General features: G+C 34.5%; 1 long non-coding RNA gene across 9 annotated transcripts in view; it reads right to left on the bottom strand.

Moving 5' to 3' along the window:
- Nucleotides 1-22,962, bottom strand: part of LOC111928362 (uncharacterized) — a 178,761-nt gene that overhangs the window by 53,394 nt on the left and 102,405 nt on the right. Inside the window, exon 3 of one of the 9 annotated variants that reach the window (XR_015286682.1) lies at nt 17,029-17,073. The exons of the other annotated variants lie outside the window; for them this stretch is intronic. This is a non-coding gene — a long non-coding RNA (uncharacterized LOC111928362). The remainder of the gene's footprint in view (nt 1-17,028; nt 17,074-22,962) is intronic. 9 annotated transcript variants of the gene reach the window in all.

Below are 22,962 nucleotides of genomic sequence, written 5' to 3'. Positions count from 1 at the left end.
TTTACCCCTTTATAGATCAATACAGAATATTTCTTTAGAATAGAACTTATATTTGTTGTCACAAGCTTCCTGGTTTCCCTGATTATCTGTATAATTTTAAAATATTTGATTGAAAAAAAGCTAATGAAATAATCATTTAGAATGGATAAATGTTTTCTATTCCTTGGCTTGCAAGGAATGCAAGTGCAGTGACGCCAATTATGTCCCAGAGAGGGGCATATTATCAACCATAAAACTGTAAGTGACCTCTGCATCCCACTCATGAACTAAGCAACAATAAGAATTTTAGACAAAAAAACTCTTTGGAAGTAGATTAAACCATTTTAGCTAGCAGCATGGTTACTCAGTATGGGGACCATTTCTAGTGTAGGACTTAATGTTGTCAATTTCTAATGCATTCACAATGATTAGAATACATAATAGCAGTCACAGCAAGTCTCCTTTAACAATCATTTTAGTGGTAGGGAAATAGAGTTTTTTTTGTGGTGAGCAAGAAAGCACTGCTTGCCCTGAAGAAAGGTCCACATCTCAATCCATCATGTTTCTTAGTCAAATATCTAATCATAAATACATAAGTGATCTCATTGTACTAGATAATAGTCTGTAGAGAACTTTAGAAAATTAGAAATGCCCTGGTTAATTATATGTACCCACAAATCAACTCAAACCATACCATCCTTATCTTGACCAGTGTAAAGAAGAACTGATTATATATAGAAATGAAATGGCATGGTAAGATCCTGGCACCAAATCATGCTTTCTTCTTTAACAGTCAAAGGGATGTGGTATTCTTTCCCTTCTTTCATTCAGGCACTAGCAATTTGTCAGTCAGCATGTGCTGATACAAAGCCTGGCCCTAGAGGAACAGATTAACATACTTTTTTGCCTGAGCCCTTAAATACCTGGCTTCCTACTAGGGAAAAAATATGTCATGTTTATTTAAAAGTACTGTAACTTCCACTGTAAAGCTGATTCCTTTTTTGATCTGCTTGGCAGTTAATCCACAGCTACAGGTAAGTGTCTAACAAGTGGCTTTCCACATCCAAAATTTTAACTTCTGTGCCTCTCCCAGCTATAATTCACCTCCTATCACAACAGTGGGCACTAAGTGTGGAGTTAACATTAGCTGCAACAAAAGATATTAAGACCGATTTTGTAATGTGCAGAACGGGTCACAGTATGACTGGATTTGCATGTGTGTGGAGAGAAAAATACTAAACATCAAGCTTTTATGCAAACCTATACATCCCAAACACTGCTCTCTCCATCTCACAACCAGGCACAATTACTCTGTGGTAACACTCAAGTGTGAGGCAACTATTACTACTTTCAAATTCCACACTTTTCTGTAGGAAAGAAGTTTCCTTAATGTAAAGGAGTTGCCATACCCTACAGAAGTGGGTATCATGAACAATCTGTCTGAGTCTGGACCACACAGGGAAGCCATATGCCTTGGTGGAACTCAAGATCTTCCTTTGAGGCCATCAGTCAGGGAAGGGGAACAGTAAGAAAAAATTTCAAAGGCAAAAAGAGCAATAAAGGTATACCTATGATTAAATTGCTGGTTCAGTGTTCAGCCTTTAACGGAGTCAAATATTGCTGGATTTTTTTTTTCTTGCATTACTCATATTTCACTTATCTCAGCCTTGTTTTCATACACTTCGATAATTGTGAAATATTCTGCTATATCTTCCACCTCTTAAAAATGAAATTACCAGAAATGAGGACAAGTACTGAAACACACTGGACATGAAAAACCTATAGCAAAACAGTCCAGTTAATCAGTGTTGCAAAAGCGAGGTATATCAGGATGCTTTATTTATCTTACTGCATAAATAGAATGATGCAAATAAAATTAAAATGAACCTATTACTATGGTCATTGGAGGTCCAAGACAACATGTTCAACAGCTAATCTCACTGGATTACAGGATATCCAAAATATATTTTCTGTTTTTGTATGAGCTTCTCTTCTCAGCATTATCACAGCACAGTTAATTTTCAGTGGGATTTTGAATTTAATGAGGTTCTTTAATAAGGAAGCCCATTAACATTCACATTTGGGAATTAAAAGAGCATCCCAGTCTATGAGCAAATTAATATTTTTCCCTTTGGAAACTATTAAACCACCTGTGTATGCCTTTTATTGGTGATCATAGCAGATTTCTGAGGTTCAGAAAATTTGGTGTTTCTGCAAACAAGATTTGCTGCATCCTGAGGATTTACCTCCGCACATTTTCTCCTTTGTTTTACCACAAGGAGCTGCTGTTTCATCAGCTGTACTGAGAGACTGTGCCTCCAATCCAGTGTCTTTAGCTTTACCCTTCAAACTGGTAGGATTTCAACAACAACAAAAGAAAAAGTACTGGATATGTGAGTGGGTGCATATGTTAAGGAACATGATATGAGAGGCTGAAGACAAACTTACCAGATAAAACACAATCTGCCTTGGTTATTAATTATCGTGACTGTTCTAAGATGGTAAGAATATTTAGCTTCTACATGCTGGAAATCAGAAGTGATAATTATTACGTTGTAAAAGGCCTTCTAAATTTCTTTCTCATGCTTCCATTCACATTCAGCTCTCTGAGTTTGGGAATGACCAGCAAAATCCCCACTGAGGACTACTGTGCAGTTACAAGTGTGTATTATAAACTCTTCAATGCATTGATTGAACTTGCTTTTCAATTAAAAAAACCCTGCAAACTCCAAGATCTTCCTCATGCTTGTTAAAAAAAAAAAAAAAAGCATGGAGCTATCAGAAAAATTCTCACCATTCTGTGAAAAAAAACAAGTACAAGAAAGGTGTTGGGACCTTCTAATCTTTTCCACCTGACAGTTTTGTAGTCTGTCACAGTTGCTGTACGCCACTCCCCATGATCTTGGGCAGAGCTGTGGAAACTCCTGCTGAGGGCAACTGCATAAGCACAATGTGCATCCTGCTTGAACACACTCCTCATGTTTTGCAAGTGCCATATCTGCATGTTTTTTTGAAAACTTCCAGAAATGGCAACTCCACCATTTCCCCAGGCAGCGTATTCCAATGCTTTATAACCCCCTCCATGAAGAAATTTTAATAAATATCTAATCTAAACATCCCCTTGCACAACCTGAGGCCATTTTCTTTTGTCCTGTCACTTGCTAGCTGGTAGAACAGGCTGATCTCCACCTGGCCACATCCTCCTTTCAGGTGGTTGCAAAGAGTGCTAAGGTCTCCCCTGAGCCTTCATCTCTCCAGGCCAAATAACCCTAGCTCCGCCATCCATTCCTCATAAGAATTTGAAAAATAATTTCCCAATGGGAAGAAAGCTAATGGAACAAGAGTTATGGCTGGAGAAACAAAAGAAGCAGCAAGACCTGGGAACAGAACTGGAGAATAGATTGCCTGTAGTCTGCTCATCAGAGAGGTATGACTGATTTCTCTGGAGTTTGCTGCCTACAGCTCTGATTAGTGTTTCTTTACTTTACACATCAAGGTCCTGCAGGCTTAAGTCACAGAATCACAGAATATTCTGACTTGGAAGGAACCAGAAGGATCAGCAAGTTCAGCTCTTAAGTGACTGACCCATAAAGGGATTGAACACACAATCTTGGTGTTTCAGGCTCAAACAGGGAATGATCCCACATTTCATTGTGGGTGAAACTACAGCCACAATCCTTAAGAATAAAACAGATGTTAAGTTCAAATATATTGCTGGATGTGAGGAGGAAAAAATTGAGATAATGGAGTTTGTTAACTTTCTGAAGAATCCCAAACAATATGAGAATCTAGGAGTAAAAATTCCAAAGGAGGCAATTCTGTAAGGTCTTCCAGGTATTGTGGAAACACTTCTAGCTAAAGCTACAGCTGGAGAAATTAACCTACATTTTATCAGAATCAAGGGCTCAGAGTTGTTACAGATATTTGTTGATGTGGGTCCAGCTCAAGTTAGAGACTTATTTGCTCTTCCTTGGAAAAAATGCTTTAGGTACTCTCTTCATTGATGAAATAGTTGCAGTAGAAAGACAGAGAAGGGGCAAATTTGGATGACAAAGCAAGCACTCAATCAGCTCCTGGAAAAAAGATGTATTCAATACCACTAGAAATGTAGCAATTTTGGCAGGTACTAACACGCCTGATATATTTGAGGTCAGAACACTTTGACAGGCAGATATAAAATGAATTCCCAGATATACAAGGAAGTGTACCAATTTTCAAAGTTTACCTTAGGCCTCTGAAATTAGACATTATTCCGAATAAATATAACCTAGGAAGAAAATTCACATCACTAACATCTGGCTTTTCTGGTGCTGATATTGCCATGTAATTGCTTGGGTAAGAAATTTTGTTGTCTGCAATTAGAAGTGGAAGAAAATGAGATACAAAGGTTTTAATAATGGTTAGAAATTCCTGGTGAGGGAATACTCTGACAGACCCAAAATTAGAACTTCTCATGCTCTAACTGATCCTTTTTCCCTCCTAAGAATTTTCTTTGTAGTTAGACTGTACATTTTTGTGTAGATATGGCTAATGTCTTTTGCGTGTGTTGGGGGTTTAAATGAGGTTTCTTTTGTTGTTTTGGGAAGTTATGTGTTGCCCTTTAGCTTTTCAAAATCCCTTCAGTAATTTTGGCTACGAAAACAGTGGTTGCATTTAGGAATACAGCTTTCCATTCTTTCCTTGGATTTTTACTGTTCAATACCAATGCCTTGTCACAATATCTTGCATTATCTTTGCATACAATCTTAGAGAATCGTAGACTCACAGAATGGTTATGGTTGGAAGGGACCATAAAGATCATCTAGTTCCAATCCTCCTAACATGGGCAGAAACCTTCTCTCATTAAAAAACATCATATATGTTCAGCAGTTCAGAAAGCATTCATGGGTAAAAACCAGCTGAAAAGATTATATATAAACAATTCAAGGAATAAACATAGAAAGGGCAGAACACATAGAGAATGAGAGCAAGGTTTGCATAGAAAAAAACAGGGAAAGAAAAATGATCACTACTTGGGCTGAATATTTAAAGAAGGTCTGGAGGAAAATAACCAGGATGTCAGCACACCAGCCACATTTTTCTGCCTTCCAAAACTCAGTTTAGAATCAATTCCATGACCTCTAAACTCTTTGTAACATTTTTCTTTGTGGACTGTACCCTGTCTCTCTGAGGACAGTTGTTTGGTTTTTTTTTTTTCATAATCCATACCACTTTCTCTTTACCTTATTAAGTCTGACAGGTTTCACTTTTCAGTGATCCAGTTTTGCTCTTTCTCCTAGTTTTGTGCTTTGACTCTAATAGCTTCTGGTTTTGGTATATGGCAGTCAAAAACACTTCTCCTCTCTCTAAGAAGACTTGTCATACTAATTTAAACTTTACCTTGACAAACAGGCTTAATTTTAGGTTTGAACTCAAATGAGATAAAACACATTTAATTACTTGCTTAGAGCAGGACCTTGGTTTCATAATTCTAATCTCATGCTCTTTCAAGGTGTGCACATAGTGATTAATGTATGTAAAAGTTATTAATCATGCTGAAATTTTTAGTTGCACACAAAAGCAATAGTTCTGTAAAATGTAATGAGTTGAAAATTGCCAGAATACCTGGCAGAATACCTCTCTGTTTGAAAATGACTGTGTGCAATTTCTCCGTGTGTGTGCGTGTGCTCACTGTCTGAAAGCAAATTGTTACATTGTATCGGGCAATACAATTCATGCTCTTTTCAAAAAGAAACCAAAAGAATCCTGAATATATTTATAGATTGAACCTTTCCTTGTGCTACCACCACCATCCAATGTTTCCATTAAGAAAAGCAGACCATGGAAAATGAAAGATAATTTGAGCAGCAGTTCACGTTGTGTGCTACCTCTTCTCCCATTATGCAGTGTATACAGATTCCTTAATATGTTTTCAGATGCCTTCTTTCCCTCTTCAAGCCTTTTGCTATCAAAATTCATGCATGAACTTATGTAAATAAAATAATGTAGAGTACTGGTCCAGAGCCTGAGCATCATTCCATTGGTTTAAATCTAGAATAGCTATTATTTTCAGTAGGACTGTATGTATTTTTACTAGTGTAAGGAAATTTTTGTGAGGTGTTTCCTAAGAGAAACAGCTATTTTTATTCTCTTCTGAAATGAGGCTTTTGCTTGCATGTTTAACAGTTAGGTTGAGCCTCTGTACAAGAAGAAAGCATTAGAATTCTAAATCACTAATGATTCAATCAATATATTAAAATTATAAAATTGTAGCCTTTTCTGAATTTGAGTATTGAGCCTTTCTTTGTCTACTTCAGAAAAAAACCTGACTTCAAAGAAGCTGTCACAATACTGTGAATTCAACTCGTGTGTAGCATCTTTGCAGGCATGGAATCTACAGAATTTACTTTCTTCAGGGAAAGAAAATCCCAGCTTTTGCATTTTTTCACTAAACTAGTCTACCTATTTGCCACACCCCATTTCTAAGACAAATCATGTTTCTGAAGCATGTAACATTTTGTTCACTGTACACAGAATGCATTTTGCATATGGAGCTCTTAGTTACTAGCTTTTGGTAGGTTAAGTTCTAGTCATGGAGCAGAAATTCATGCAATATATTAGTGCAAATAATGCAAGAAATTTACTTAATACATCCATTCCCTGTTACTTGCCCCAGCTCTGACTCCTCCAAAGATGGAAAAAGCTACTTCATGATTCTTTTTGAAGAACCAGTCCAGTAATGTATTGAAGATATATATTATGTGGGTGTGACGATGCTTATGGGTTTTTTTTGTTAATATTTTATTAAGTAGGAAAGATAAACAAGTAGCAGTAAATCTTTAGAAGATTAATCCTCCTCTTATACCTTGACTTGACTAAGGAATGTAATACTGGAGGTATTTTCACCAGTTTGTACACTGTAGCTTTCTAGGCTGTAAAAATATTCACAAATTAAAACTTATGTTTATTTTCCCTCTTTTACATAGGGAATAAGCATATTACCTATATAACACAGCATGCTTCAAAAATGTTAATGAACCCAAATGAAAACAAAACAAATGGACACAAAATATCACAAAAATATCTAACTATAAATGTTAGTCTTGTTATAACCACAGAATAGATCTTTCTTTTTACTATTAGGTTTAAGTGGGGGAAAAAGTGCAAAACAAAACTACAAGTTAGAATTCCTCTAAACTGCTCTTTCTCCTAAATTATCTTATCCATGCTGAATATTTTAATAAGGAAAAGTATAAATGCAATTTCTATTATTACATCAATGATTTTTGCATTACATGGAAGCTAACATAATACAATTTAATTGGGCTTTTTATATACCTCATGCATGAAAATCCTTTATATGAGTTTTCACCAATAAAACGGAAAAAAACATACGTATAATTAAATTTTAAGATGTAACAAAAAAATGCTACAATCTCAGAGCAAGTTTTTAATCAAATTAATCAAAAAATCCTCATCAAATCATAAATGTGAAAGATTCTAAACGATAAACTGTATTTATAAATGTATTACACGTGTAAATCTGTGTGATGCAAGACACATGCAGTGCATTTATAAATGAATATATTTTAAATATAAATCATATACATGCAGTGTATTCTATTTCCTCTAAATCCTGGAAGTAAAAATTAATAAACTATGAAATCAAATGCAGTCCAGTGGAAAAAAACTTCAAAAATCCATAAATACTTAGGGAGGATTATAAATTCCATACGATTTCAAAATTTCAGCTTTGAAAACATCAACATCTAAAACAGTGTGAATAATTAAAACAGAAATGGTATCAGAAATTTCAATGTAAGATATTTCTCTTTAGTGGACGTCACTCAGAATGACTCAAACAGGATAGCAAAATATATTTAACAGATCTCTTGTACAAATCTAGTTTCCAAATGTATTTTACTGTATGATATGTAGTAATTCTAGAATATAACAGATGGTATGGGACTGAATTCAATTAAACAATCCACTGTAGCATTCTAACATAGTTATAAAACTCATCAATAGAATCAAATGTGGAGTAGAAAATAAGTGAGAAATTTTTAAAAAACAAAAGATTTCTGCAGTGGAATTATATACTTCATTCATATTTTCATTGTATTTCATTTAATGAATAATCTGACAAGTACATAGCAGATATTAATGCCTTTTCCATCATGCTGGGGCAAAATTTTAAAATTTCATAACTCAGATACCATTTTACTCTTGATTAAAAACCTGAGAATTATTACATTGACACTGAACAAACTGTGGGATTAACACTACATGACAACATTTGTACCAATTTCCCTTATTAATTTCTGAACTCAGATCTCATTATAAACCTTTAGTGTACTAAACCCAAAGAACAATACACTGGGAAGAAGTAGTTGACTTTTACACTGTTGTACTGCTGGAGGTTAAAAACACAACAAAACCCCAGGAAAGCAAAATATTTTTTGGTGCCCTGGTTTTGTCCATGACTCCCAAAACACATTCTATGCATTGTTAAACACATCTACTGTTTTTGTGTTTTATTTTAGCCAGAAAATATGGTATGTTTTGAATGAAAACTATCCCAAGATACTTTCATTCCTCTAATTTAATAAACAAACACATGATGACAACAAAAATATTTACTATTAATTCTTAACTTGAAAACAAAATGTTTTTAAGTACTCATTAATTGCAAAGACTACACATTCAATTACAGGAGTTTCTCTTGACTCAGTTTCCTAGGTTGTCTCTTTGCTAATGGTACAGAGCAGACTAATGAAGGATCTGTTAGAGAAAATTCTCATGAGCAGGAATTAACAGGAATGTTTCTGAAAAATGGAATCTCCAGCTATACTTTTCCTTTTTTTTTTTTTAAGCAAAGCACAATAAATGGGATTTTTATTCAGGATACAGGGGAAACTCCTGAACTCAGTAGCTTTGGCTCAATATATACAATGTTAGAACCTGGAATTGAAACTGAAATACTATTACCTTCACTGTGGCAACAGTAAATAAGCCATACTCTATGTATACCTCATTGTAGCAAACAACACCTAGAAAAAGGAACCTGGTGTGTATGTTTTCCCTGTTTCATAACTAAACTAGCTCCATCAGGACTAACAATGCATTGCCAAGAATTCCAAAAAGCAATAAATGAAGAAGAAGCTATTAGTCAAGGTTACTAACAAAGAAGGCAATTTAGAAAATACAGTTTTACTCTTTAGTATTTTGGATTTGTTTGGTTTTGTTGTGGGTTTTTTTTGTTTGTTTGTTTTTTTTGGGTTTTTTTTTTTAATATGAAATATCACAAACCTTGCCTTACTATAAATGGGTCTATGGGGAACTTCAATTTTCACTTAATTTTTCCCTGAAAACTTTTCAAAGCTAGCCACAGACTAAAATACCCTTCACCTGACACCTGAGATTGCCAGTCAACTAAGGATTACCTTCACTAAGGGTTAATTAATTTCTGCCAATCCTTGTAGTTTCAGTTGAATTTTGCAATATACTCTTAAGAACTAAAAAACCTCCAAACCTCACCACTCCAAAAGAAGCCACACTGAGAACTCCATTGTGACAGAAACTTTTGTCAAGCTCTGTGGAAAAATAAGTAAGAGGGATAATGTCACCATCTTTCAGTCCTAAGAATGTTGTGAACTCTTGCACTAATACCCCAAGCATGGAAACTTCAGTATATACCAACAGATTAGAACAGTCAGAATACGAGGTGATCACTATTGAATATTTATTTCTCTAACGTCTACTTAACTTTATCATTTCATTAATACAAGAAAGTAAAACTTTGGAAAATTTACTTTCACCTAATTTTGTACTAGGAAGGTGGAAGAAGAGGTCTTTGGCAGGAATGACAGAAATGCAAGTACCTTAAGTGTTCATTCTGACAAGAAACACAAGATAGTAAGTAAGTAGGGGAAGCTCACTCCAAATACCTTCAAATATCTTCAAAAATGCAACCTAAGGTCTTGTTTTCACTGATTCCCCTCCTATGCTGAAAAGAAAAAACCCTCGTATTGTAAAAAGGTCCCACCTTTTTATGTTTGATGTGAAAATTTTTTATTCTCTAAATACACACGAATTCTGTCATTCCAGAAGTATTCACAGAATTGTATGGGGAAATCTGTATAGAATCAGTGACACAAAACCACCAAAAAATTGACTTATCCTTATAAATGGAATGTTCTTAAAATTTCAAACCCCCACAATTCAGATCAACTACTCCTGAACAGTCTACTAAAGAAATTGTGGCACAATCTTTTTATGTGGTGAAATGCCCTTGTACCTTCTATAAATTCCCACTTCAGTAATTATGAAGAAGAAATGAATGAAGCAGAACAGATTATGGCAGCCCTCTGAAAGATGGGAGGCAGAGTTCTAATTTTTTTCCCCTTGATCTCAGTTTTTTGCATTTACCATTATATCCTTTACTCCCTTAGAAAAGCCTGAAATATTCTGGATATAACCAATAGAACCTTCTGTTCCTTACAATTACTGGTTGATTTCAGTGAAAAAAACAACAAAACCCTCTCAAATTCCATGCTGTACTTCTTTGGTTTCTCAAACTTAGAGTAATCAGCATGGCATGATCTGATGTGTTTTAAAAACCATGCTGGGTTGAGAAGGTATTGTGTAAAGTATTATCTGGTGGTACTTCAAACAGAGATTTGAGGTCACCACAGAGCTCGTGACAGAGGCCTACACAATACTATTGATTTGTATTTGGGCTGTTCTTTCTGCTATTTATCTTTTCAACAGAGGGTGACGTGATAGCTTTCTGTTAAACAAGTGCATAGGGAGATGGTTTCCAGCTACAGAAGGTTCTTTATCTGGTATGGTGTGATATGAGAAAATTTCAATTTTTTAAATATTAAGAGCTATAACTGAAGAGACTGCTTTTAGTATGGGTTTTGATGTTTGGGTTTTTTTCACCTGTAAGATTTCATCTGATAAAAGTCTTCCATTACAATAGATTTAGAATAGAAAATCTGGGTTTTCACCTAGCTGTGAATGTTTAAAAAATAGAATCACACTTTCATGTGAAATATTCCATTTGAAAAAAAATCAAACACTTGAAAAATAAATGTTGTGTTTGATTGTTTGTTTTCTTAAAACCAGATACTAGAAAAGACAGAAAATGTTGAATCCAGGCTATAACAGGCAGGCAGGGATAAAGGCAGATTTTGATGCTGTAATTTGCAAGTGTCCTATATACACATACAAGTTAACCAAGTGAAAACTGCTTGTGGTTGTCATTTATTTTTGAAACAGTCTTTCACCCAAACCTGACACAGAAGTTAAGATCTAGGACTCTCAATAATATGAATTACATAATGCACACACTGTTCATGCAATTATAGTCTCACAGCCAAGGGAACCTAACATGAGCCACCAATATAGAATTATGACTTAAACTGAACTTCTGTCTCTTAAATCTTCCCTCCTAAATACCTTCCTGATCATCCATTTAATTACGATCTACAGTTAATATTGTGAATATCAAACTCTTAAAGGTCATTGTGACCTATGAAAAACAAGTGCATTTCTCTAGTGGATGAGTAAACATTGATAAAGTTTAGGCCAGTGAGAGTGAAATAACCAAGGAAAGCAATACACTGCAGTCCCAACAGAGACAGACCCTGTCTGCTGCGCCCTTATCTGCATGTACTAATGATTAATTGTTGATCCTGACTTTTTCCCTCCACCAGCTTCTTTTATAACTCACACTAAATTATACAGGATATGAGGCAGACTATTCAAGGCACAAGTTTATTATCAGTTTATTGTGTCTGATTAGCCAAAACCTTCACTGGAATACACGGGGGAATTCATTATGCCTCTACTGGAGTTTAACTCATAGATAAAATGTTCAAAATAATCTCTTCAACCTGAAATTAGAGTGCTTTGCTTTCCCTAAACTACGCACTTTTATATGCAAGTCAGTATAATTAAGAATAGCTTCAGCTGTAGATAAATATATTATTTTAATTTTTAGAAACATTTTCCAGATTACCAAAAAAGTAAGAGATAAAACTAAGTAAAAAATTGTAGGACCATCATCTTGCTTTTAATTTTTTAATCTCTAAAATCTATAAATAGAACAAGAGAAGTCAGGAAAGGGTTATACTGACATGATCCACGTTCTAAGAATTGATAGCTTTCCTACATCCCTAGCTCAGGAAAGCCTGTTCTTAAATGAAACACTGCCACAATTTCTAGTGGCATAAAATACAATTTCTGTACCAACATGTCTTACAAGATACCTTCAGTGCTAGTAGCTCCATATGCCAATGAGCAACAATATCAAGTGTACCTACATAAATCCATTTAGGAACGCTGGGAAGTTTGCAAGTATATTTACAACATTTATAAGTGCTTACTTAACACTAATGAATTCAAGCTACTACTGTTAAGCATCATGCTTTTGAAGCTCTATATATTGAATTCAGCATTTATTATGCACAGCCATACAACACTGCAGAAGACAGAAATTTTTGATTAGAAGCTATAAAAATCTAGATTCTATCTTCTATGAAGTCCCAGTAATTCATATCTCTGAAGCAGCAACAATATGTAGAAAGCATCAAAATTAATCAGCAGAGCCAGAGTTTTGGGGAAAAGTGTCTATTATTTCTAATGAACTCTCTTTATCAGTTCAGAGATTCCAGTGCAATTGCTTTTCTGTGCAGACATAATATATTTTATGATGTACTACTTTCTAGACAATTATGGCTACTCAACTGTTTAAATCAATAAACTACTCCTAAAGAGTCACTTCTATTTCACTACAGCAAAATAAATTCCCTTATGTGTTTTAAACATCTTTGATAGATAAATTATCTCTAATAAAGTAAAATATTTTCTTATTTTTGACAAATATGTAAGCTAAACCTGAGAAGATATATTTTATAAAACATTAAAACCCATGTGGTTTTGTTTGTTTGTTTCTCTTTTTGTTCTGGGGTGGTTTTCATTGTTATTGGTATTTTTTTTTTATATAGACTTGCTTTGATATTGAAAAATATGAAAGTGCCAGGAGAGATTGGAAAAAAACCCTATTGCTAGCTAGAATTAGGACTAAATGAAGGGCAAAGTAATTCTAACCTAGTGCTTAAATATCAACCTGACACCCAAACATAAACCATAGGTACAAACATCTAAAGCCACTTTTGTGTTTCATACACTTGACTGATGCATGCCTCAGGGATATTTGCTGGTTCTCACAGGTTATTGACTGATACCTGATGCATGAATAGAAGAGCTACTGTTCCTGATAAAATTTGGTTCCTAAACAGACAGGACACAAACTAACTGTGGAGAGAGCAAAAATATGCTTTAATTTAGTGTAGCAAACTCAATCCTAGAGATTTCCTGGTGTTCTAATGAGAGACATTGCACATTTGGAGGGATGACTGTAGTAACTATCAAGTGAGACCTTGCATGTAACATGTTTTAAGGTGGAAGATGGCAGAATATTGTTAAGGAAGCACAAACTACAACAACAAAAACCAAAACGTATCTGTACTGCTACACTGAACTGGAAATCATGGGTTAATCAACAATTTTTTTTATGAAGCACTCTAATTTTTTGACCTCTTAAAATAAGAAGTTTGCCATATCTACAATTAACTTACAAACCAAACAGTTACAGGTGAGCCTCACATAATGCAGTCATAAAAGAAATTCAATCATTTTGTCTTGAATCAACTTACTTGAAATACTTGATTTCTCAGGAGTCATTAAAATTTTCTTCCTACATCTTTTGGGGGCTAACTCTGTGCAACACCCTATCCCATTAATATCTATGAATAATATTGACATACTCCATTAGTATAGTAATATTCATATACATTCACCAGTTTCACTTTAGGAGTTTCACCTTATACAAGTCTCTTTTTCTCAGGCCAGAAATTACCTGCAAGCTATTGGGAATAACTGCTGTTCTCCATCCAGTATTGTTGTAAAAGGTCTTTGAGCTCCTTTCCAGAAACAAGTGGCTGTTGAATGACAGTCCCCAAGTCACAGAAAAGGGAACATACATCTGCCTAGACCAGTAGCTTAGGAGCCTGCTGAAATAATATTTGGCTGTTGTTTTGAGAGGGAAGAGTTGTAATATATTTAATGGAGGAAAGTACAATTACAGTAGCCTCAAAATACGGGTATTTTGAGGAAGGCTTTTAAGTTCAGACACACACAGTTTCAGCCAAACTCAAGTAAAAGGAGTTTAACTACTGAATTTGAGAAATCCAGTTATTTCTAATTGCACACTTTAAAATAGGTAAGGGCATCCATTTTTTGAAGAAATCTACTGCAACCCTACAGATAACAGAGAAAAATATCAGTTGTAACTTCTAGACCAAAGAATGGTTTCTGTGGTTCCTTCTTCATTCCAGACTCAGATATTTGCAATTTAGCAGAATTATTCTTAGGGTTCTAGATCTCACAATGGCTTTCTGCTAAAATTTTGTCTCAAGATACATTGACATAACAGTAATAATGTTCTCTTACATCTGTCTGACATTAGCTGTGACAGATAACCGATGTAAATTTCTCATTTTAAATAATGAGAATAGTTTTTAATCCTAGATGTAAGAGGTTTTAAAAATAGTTCTCTTGGAATGACTTTGAAAATCTGGAACTTTAAATCCAGAAATATAAAATCACTGAGAATGGAAATTCTAATTTAAAATACCCAATGTTTGTATTACACTAGGGAGAATTCTTTGCCTTTATTTCAATGTGGGAAAAATGACAATTTCTTCCCTTCACTAATGTTCAACTGTCTCATTGAGAATGTTGTGAAAAGCACCAACAAACATTGTTAGTACATGTACAAGAAAGAAAGTTGATGAAAAAGTGGAGGAGTACCATACAGGCCCAAGAACAGACAAGTGCTCAGTTGTCTCTCACCCTTAAAGCTGCTGCCCCCCTGGATCAGAGCAGTGACCTTGCCTTTCACACTGCAGGCTAAGTCCACTTTCCTAGGCTGTGAATAACTGGTGTGGTAAGAAGTCCCATATTAAACTCAAACTTTCTTCCAAGAAAAAACTCCCTTTAAACTGAGGCACTCACCACTAACAATTTTTATTTCAATTAGCTACATCATTAGAAATTATTGTGCAAAACTAGACATGATAACCTACTTAAACCATGTTCATAGTCTCCTTTCAGGGCAGGATGACTTAATGTTACAGTATTTGGATCTCCATGGTCTTTGAGAACAACATAAACTCTGTCTTTCATGAGCCACTGAATGACCTAGGGACTCAATATTATCACCATGGAAATGGTTTGAATCATAAAAATACTGAGACTTACTGCCTTGTCTGAGAGCTGTCTCCTGTTCATCCCTGGCCACAACATGACTGGAAGAGTGTGAGTGGTAGGTTGAGGGAAGGAAGCTCAGAGGTAAAACAGCATGCCATCCTGATTTTTGTTAGTTTAAAGGAAGTAAAACTTTAGTTACAATAATGCTTAGCCCCCTGTATTATGATCTTTCCAAACAATTTTTTTCTTTTACCTCTCTCACCCCCCCCATATGTAAGTATAAAATAGTTGTTATTTGAAAAAACATTTATCCACAGGCAATTGTAGACATACTAAGCTAGAGGAGGTTGACACTGCATTCAGACAGTATGTACAGAAAGAAATTAGATAAACAGGGATGCCTCATAATGAAGTCTGCTTTGTTGATAAGAGAACAAGCTATCTGATTGCTGAATTCAGCTTGCTTCCTGTTGTTGCAGAAATGTACTGTGTAGAGAGATAGCAATGCAACAGTTATTTCAAAATTGAAATTGAAGATGTAGTCATTGTGAAACCAGGAATTGATTTGAAAAACCTAAAAATTCCTCCTTCACCTCCCAATTGGATTTAAACCAGAAAAACTTTTAGTACAGAGTTGCAAAAGGTATGTGTCATTCGGGATTTATAATTTTGACACTCCTATTCTATTCTATTCTAGTCTATTCTATTCTATTCTGTTCTGTTCTGTTCTGTTCTTGCATTTAAACCATAAAAAAAGGAAGTTATATTTAGGATTTATGTTTATATTTTGTGTCTGGATAGTGACTTTATCTGGAAAATCACCAATTTACTTTTTGGAAAACAGATGTGCAAGGGAAGTGGTTTTAACATCACATAAGACTGCTGTTTTAGAGATTCATTGAACCCCATGGAGGAAAAAACAAACAAACAAATGAGGAAAATATTTTTTGACTTTCAGCATCAAAATAAGAGAGAATCCACCAAAAGGGTCTTGCAACTCTCTGGAATATGTGGTGGCTTAAAATACAGTACAATAAAAGTACATAAAATTATAGTATCTGTACCATTATTTGCAAACATTTGTATAATTTAATGTTTAACAGGTTAATATGTACTTGCAATAAAAGTTTTGTAATTTTGAATCAATGTGTTATGGTATGCCACATTTTCTAAATATCACCCTATACAAGCATTACTCTTCATGAGTGAACGGAAGAAATTGGTCTAAATAAATTTTACTCTACAATTAAAGCAAATGGAAATAAGCAAAAGCCGAAGAGTAAATGACTTCCTTTCCTGCAGCATTTGTTTAAAGAACTTGAGCTCATTTCTCCTTTGACATGTCAAAGAAATCTGTAGACATAAGCAGCAGAGATATGAAAGTATGCTCATACATGAAAAGAAATGACAAATGAACAGGAGGGAGGGAGAAATTTAGGAAATCAGCTACCCAAAGCAGAATTACATACACATTTAATCCTTAGGGGAATTTTTTAGTTTGTTAAATTGACAGAGTCATTCTGCAAGAAGGTAACATTTATTCACAAATTAATGATTATTTTTGCCTCCTACTGCCACAGTGAGCCTCCTCGTATCAATAATTTCACTTTTATCTTCTTTTAATAAGGAAACTATCAAAAAGATTAAGATTGTATTTCAATATTTTTGGCTATACTTGCACATTCTGAGAATTTTTTGCCTCTATACATCCAGATTTCCAATGCAGTAACATACAGCATTAGTCTCATACTTCAATGATTTTTTTTAAATCATCAAGAAGGCAGGACTTACTTTTGTGTCTTTAGATCTCTTCGAAGCCTTTGATATACAAGATGTCTCAGGGAACAGACAAAGACAAAAAACAGAAAAAGACAAAGCTTAACTTACTGCATTCTTATCTTTCCTCTGAGTGAAACAAAGACTAGAATTATGCATCATGTGTTCCTGGTCTCAGTCATATAAAAAACTTGATGTGTTTTACTTTGCTTCTGTTCTGGGGAGCATATAAAGGCCCACATACAAATGTTAGAGATACCGTAAAAATTGATATCTTAAGAATGTATCTGAGAAAGCATAGCCTTTTTGGTCTATATATTTAGATGCAGACAGTATAATCACTCATGTTGGTAAGACTAGATTCATTCACTGCTTTCCCTACACAGACTCCCTATATGCAGATAGAGCCATTTTTTCTCATAAAAATAGCAGCTGGGTCCCTGAAATCCCTTTAGTCTTTCAGAACTCAAAACATTAAAACTGGGAATCAACTTTTATATTTTGTCTTTTTTTAAGAGAAGAAGCCTTAACAAGTGGGAAGAATGGCTGGAAAGTGCTTGCTCACTAACTGAAGGCGGAATAAAAGCTACTGTGGAGGGCTGGAAACAATAGATTCTCATCTGAAGGAATATGTACCCAGAAGTGAGCAAGCTTTATGTTACCAGCATCATTAGACCACCAACTATTTCACATGCACAGCTGGAAGATACTTTTGAGAAATATGGTTCCTCTTCTTCAGGAAGGATTTATTGCATTACATTAGAGCTGTCTTTATCCACCTACACAAAATATTCACTCTCTGCTTGATCTTTCTTCTTACTCAATTATTAGAAGCAATTTGGACAGTTTCACATGCCAAAAGATACCTACTTATAAATATTCTTCTCCTAATTTTTAGTTTGAAGAACATACATGATCACAAAAGGGCTAAAGGGATCTTCCAAAGCATGTATGTTTTCTGTACCATATTAATTACCATATATCCTGCTATGTAAATCTGAGCATCCTGGAATCTTTGCTCACTGTGATATAATAACTCTTTTGAAATAACCAACTCCTGAAATAAACATACTCTAGCATAAGCACAGGACACAAGAATTAACAGTCCATCACATTTGACTGAACTGGTCCCCATCCCATAGTGATTTCTGAACTACAAATCTGTGCTGTCTGACAGACAGGACTTCCCATAAGTATCAGAATTTTGTGATATATATTCAGACAGTATCTGTGTCTAGCTTCAGTAGCTGTCCTGTCAGCTAGGTCCCTCTCTAATATGTCTCCCAGGTTCCACACATCTTTTCTATTGAAAACAATATTTTTCTCTGTCATGCCTTTGTTTGTCTTCACTCCATCCTTTATACTTCCCTTTCAACCCTCTTGGCCTAGTGCAAGTCTCATGGAAAACAACTTGTTTAATCATTCTTGGGCATTCAACTTGTTTAAGCATTCAGTGGGCTAAAAATAGATTATAGTAAATTATTTTCTTTCATCTGGAAGATAAACTCTACCATTTGTACTTCAAAATGGATTATAGCATGAGAGAGAGAAAAAGCGAATTCAAACAAAAATTATTGCACTCAATAAATAACTGCCTGAAATAAACACCAAACAATCCTCTATGAACTAAAGATACACAAAGTTGTCATGGGATAACTACTTAATTTTTATGACTTATTATTATGATTCAACCAATCATGCAGAAAATTGTAGCAACCAGGTTTTTGATTGCTTTTTTTTTGGAATATCACACTATAAAATATATTTCAATATGATTAAGTGGGATTTTTTTCATGATTTTTTTTCCCCCATAGTGAAATTCTTTTCCTAACAGGTCTGTTTAAGACTACTGCCATTTCATAAGATCTGACATAACTGCATAACTTAAACAATTAAGTAAATGCTGAACCAATCAATTATTGCCAGTGTGTACAGGGTAAGAGCAGATTGATTTGTGTCAGTACAATCTCACAGTCCCAGATTTTCATTGAGATTTCATTTCAATGAGATAAATGAGAGAGATCTTGATGCACATTAGAGAGTAAAAGTGCATTCAGTGATTCAGCAAGGGACATTAACAACATTAGTGAACAAACATAACAGTCTGAAAATGAAACTCTTAAGAATGCAGAACAGTTCTCTGTAAAAATAAAACCAGGAAGCCGTAACAGTTTAAAATAAAGGCATTCCCAAAAGATGCATGCAATGCAACTGAAAGCAGAAACTCTTCAAATAGAGTTGTTAATTTAGAGTAGAACTGGGTCCTGCACAAAGAAACTAGCAACAGCATATTGTTAATTGAAGTCAAAGCTGTGAATCAGTCTCAAAACAAACATTTGATCCAGTCAAATTCCATGGAATATACATTAAATTAGTCTAGTTGCAGATAAGAGAGATGTTACATTCATCCTCTCACAGCTGGAAAAGTTTCTCATAGTGGAAGCATTTTCTGAACCAAATTAGTTTCATCAGCAATAGTCACCCATTTTTTGGTTGTTTCTGTACCCATATTTCCTTCAATACCAGCAAGTTTGCTTGGCATTGTGTCTCCTACAGAAGATTTAAAGGTGACTGTGTCTGCCTACACTCTGAGGCCATTCTGTGACTGCTGTGAGCAGCAGATATTAGTTACTCTTAACTGCTAAACCAGAGGGCAGATGCCTAACTTTTTATATTTTTATAAATATATATAAATATATATTTTTATATATGATACTTTTAGCACTCTATGCCATGTATGACCATCTGAAGAATTTCCACATTAAGGAACAGTTGTAACAATTTCTCAAAGTGTTTAAAACAGCTAAAACCTTTATAGTTGAAGCCCTGCAGTGCTTCAGGTCTAGAATAAACCTTTTTCTTCGAAGGACCTCTGGAGAATATTTGTTTGCATACCTCTTTCCAGATAACCAGAAGTACATTCTTTTGGATGCTTCAATAATCACTGCACTTATTCAGAATCTGTGCTGTATATGATATCCCAGGCTCAGTTGGAGAAATACTGATAAAGCAAATTGCTTTTTTTAGAAATAAAATTGAGGGATATGTTTCCCACAGAATGTCTTTATATAAAATGAATTCTTTTTTTATAATGTTTTATAATAAATTTTCTGCTTTACTTATAAATAGAAAAAAATGTGATTCTGTAACACAACTTGAGCCATTACATAAACATTTCATGGAGTTCCTAATGGTTTCCTTAATTACTGCCTTATTTTTTTAACTTCATCCTCTTTTTTTTTTTTTTTACTTTTTAAAACTCAAACATAATCTGTCAAATACAAATTGTAGAGGTCTAAGATTAATAGTGGTTAAAGGGGTACATAGGCAATTAACGTTCTGTAATTAGCCTTTTTGTTAACTAGAAACACTTAAAACTATTTCAAAAAACAAACTAATTTTAAAGCAATATCTGATGAAGGCTACCACAGGAGGGAGAAAAGATGGAAATTGATTCTTTCCACCAGTTGCTCTTTCACACCATTTTTTTAATTGATTTTTTTTCACCAGTTGCTCCTTCATGCCATTTCTAAACTGGCAGAAGAATCTTGGCCTAGGAGTACTGCCAGTCTAACAGATGGCTGTAAGTGCTGCTAGTCAGGAGAAATCAAAATGTGCATCAGTTTTGAGGATTGGGATTATACTCTTATCCAAGGGCTATCAAAGCAAAAGCCTCATCCAGATTTTCTTCTCAGCTATAAAGGTGTAAAGGTATACATTATATTATATTATATTATATTATATTATATTATATTATATTATATTATATTATATTATATTATATTATATCATATTCATATGTTCATTTATTTACGGTCTTAATATCAAAGAATGGAAACTTTTGGTCTTTTAATAAAGGACCATCAGGAATAAATCCCATTTTAGATCTATTTAGATCTGAATCTTTAGAGGTTGCTTCTGAAGTCTGATTTTTTTATTCTGTCTTACAAGGCTGACTTGTGCATTGGTCTTGATCCTGGCTTCTGCGAGCAGATCTACATTGGTGCTTAACTTGGAGCCTGGTACTCTGTTCAGGCTCAAAACTCATACGTTTTCCACACAACCACAAACCACAAACACAGGGTTTGGGTTTTATTTATCCTCTCTGACCATTTCTGGTGTTGGTCTAGTACACTGTAAAATTGGATTTGGATGTCTTACTTTCTTTTCCTTTAAACTTTCTACAAGAGTAACTGTCTTAAAGCAATATGTTTTATTTGTTATTATAATATTGTAATTATTATAATTTGATATTATAATAAATAACAATATTTGATATTACAATACCTAAAAATCATCTGTTTCACTTGATCTAATATTTCATTAGTGACACAGCTCGGTGAGACAACCTTTTCTCCAGCCACAAAACTGAACAAATATAATTTTCTGAATTCAGTTTTCCTTTTTCCTGCTGGTTTAGCGTGCTTTAATTTCTCAGAGAACATTGGAGTTATTGCTGTTACTTAGATATTGTATCTTAATGGCTTTTAGGTCCTAGAATTCACTGAAGGGCACACACACATTTTGCTGTCACCTGTGAAAACTAAAGAGGATTTTTTTAAAAATTTTATTTCTACAGTACAATATAGAATTCACACTGTTAGAGATAGGCCTGAAAAGAAACCAGTGAACACCCCCCACATCTTAAGAGACTTTCACATTTTTTGCATAGACCACTTAGAAAATTATGTAAAGATTAGAATTGTCACATGAGAATCAATCAATCTTATAAAGCAGGGGCAATATATAGATCATGATCTAAGGACTTGTTCACCTTCTCAAATCTATAGAAAAGAGCAATTTTTCTTCTGAAGCAGTTCTTCCAAATGCCTTATTTTTGTAATAATATTAGATTTTGTAATGATATTAGGTGCTTTATCAGCACCTTTAAATGTCAGGGTAAAGAAAAGAATCTAGTAAAATTACTTTAAACTAGCAGTTCTTTGAAATACAAAATTTGCTTTCTTTTCATCTTAAAAATGTGGAAAACTACTGCCATACAGCTTAACAAATTCCTGTAGTATTATTACTAAAACTTTGCATTATCTTCTAATCAGAACAAATAAAACCAGAGGAAAAAAAATCCAGTGCAAGCAGATATGAGTTATATCTAGGAAAACTGAGCTAGAGGTCAGATCAAACAACTCAGACACCTGTAAGCAACGCTAGAGAAAGAAAAGAATTTGATGGGAAATCATAACCTATATTTATAGCTTGGACACGAGCATACATCTTCTGTCAAATGCCTCCAGCCTGAGGCCAGCTGACTGCTATCACTCTTACACCAGCAGCTATTGCTCCTGGTGGTTGTGCTAGCTATGGGTCTCAAATTAAGTCAAAATTATTTAACTTAGAAAAGAACTGATGCTTGCTTTGTTTAAGCTAGTGTTTTCTAATTTGTCAAAATAAATTAGGAGTTCCTTTTAGAGAGGGTAGAAAGCTGGTTAAATAATGTCATCCTTTTTGATCTTTGTAGTGGTTGTGATCAGCAAATAATCTGTATGGAGGATATTGTTCTTTGTACATTAATATAGCTCTTTCCACTTTGTACCTACAGTTTCTTCATTAACATTTAGCTAAGCAACTTGGACTTATGTCTTTGTGTTATTTACTTAAGGCTGTATTTTTCCAAAACATGTAGACACAGTTTATATAGGCTATTTCATGAAATTTCACTACCCACTAAGTACAGTATTAAATAAAATTGTTTAACACTTCAAAATGTTGAGCTACCTGCATTTACTCAGGCTCCAGAACTGAGTCACAGTAACTGAAAATGTTGGTTCAGGCATCAAGGTTTCAGAGCAAAACCTGACTGCCAGTGGGACTCATTACCCCTTTCTATTGCCTTTGGTGCTCTTAAACATGTTAGCTGCTACACTGACGGAGAGCCTCTGAGGAAAGATGTAGTTCTGCCTGAAGGGTGATAATGTTTGCCTACAAATCTGA

This window comes from Cyanistes caeruleus, chromosome 5, assembly GCF_971803275.1.
Source record: "Cyanistes caeruleus chromosome 5, bCyaCae1.hap1.1, whole genome shotgun sequence".
Taxonomy (NCBI): Eukaryota; Metazoa; Chordata; class Aves; order Passeriformes; family Paridae; genus Cyanistes; species Cyanistes caeruleus.
Note: the sequence above shows the minus strand (reverse complement) of the source record. Positions and strands in the feature narration are given on the sequence as shown.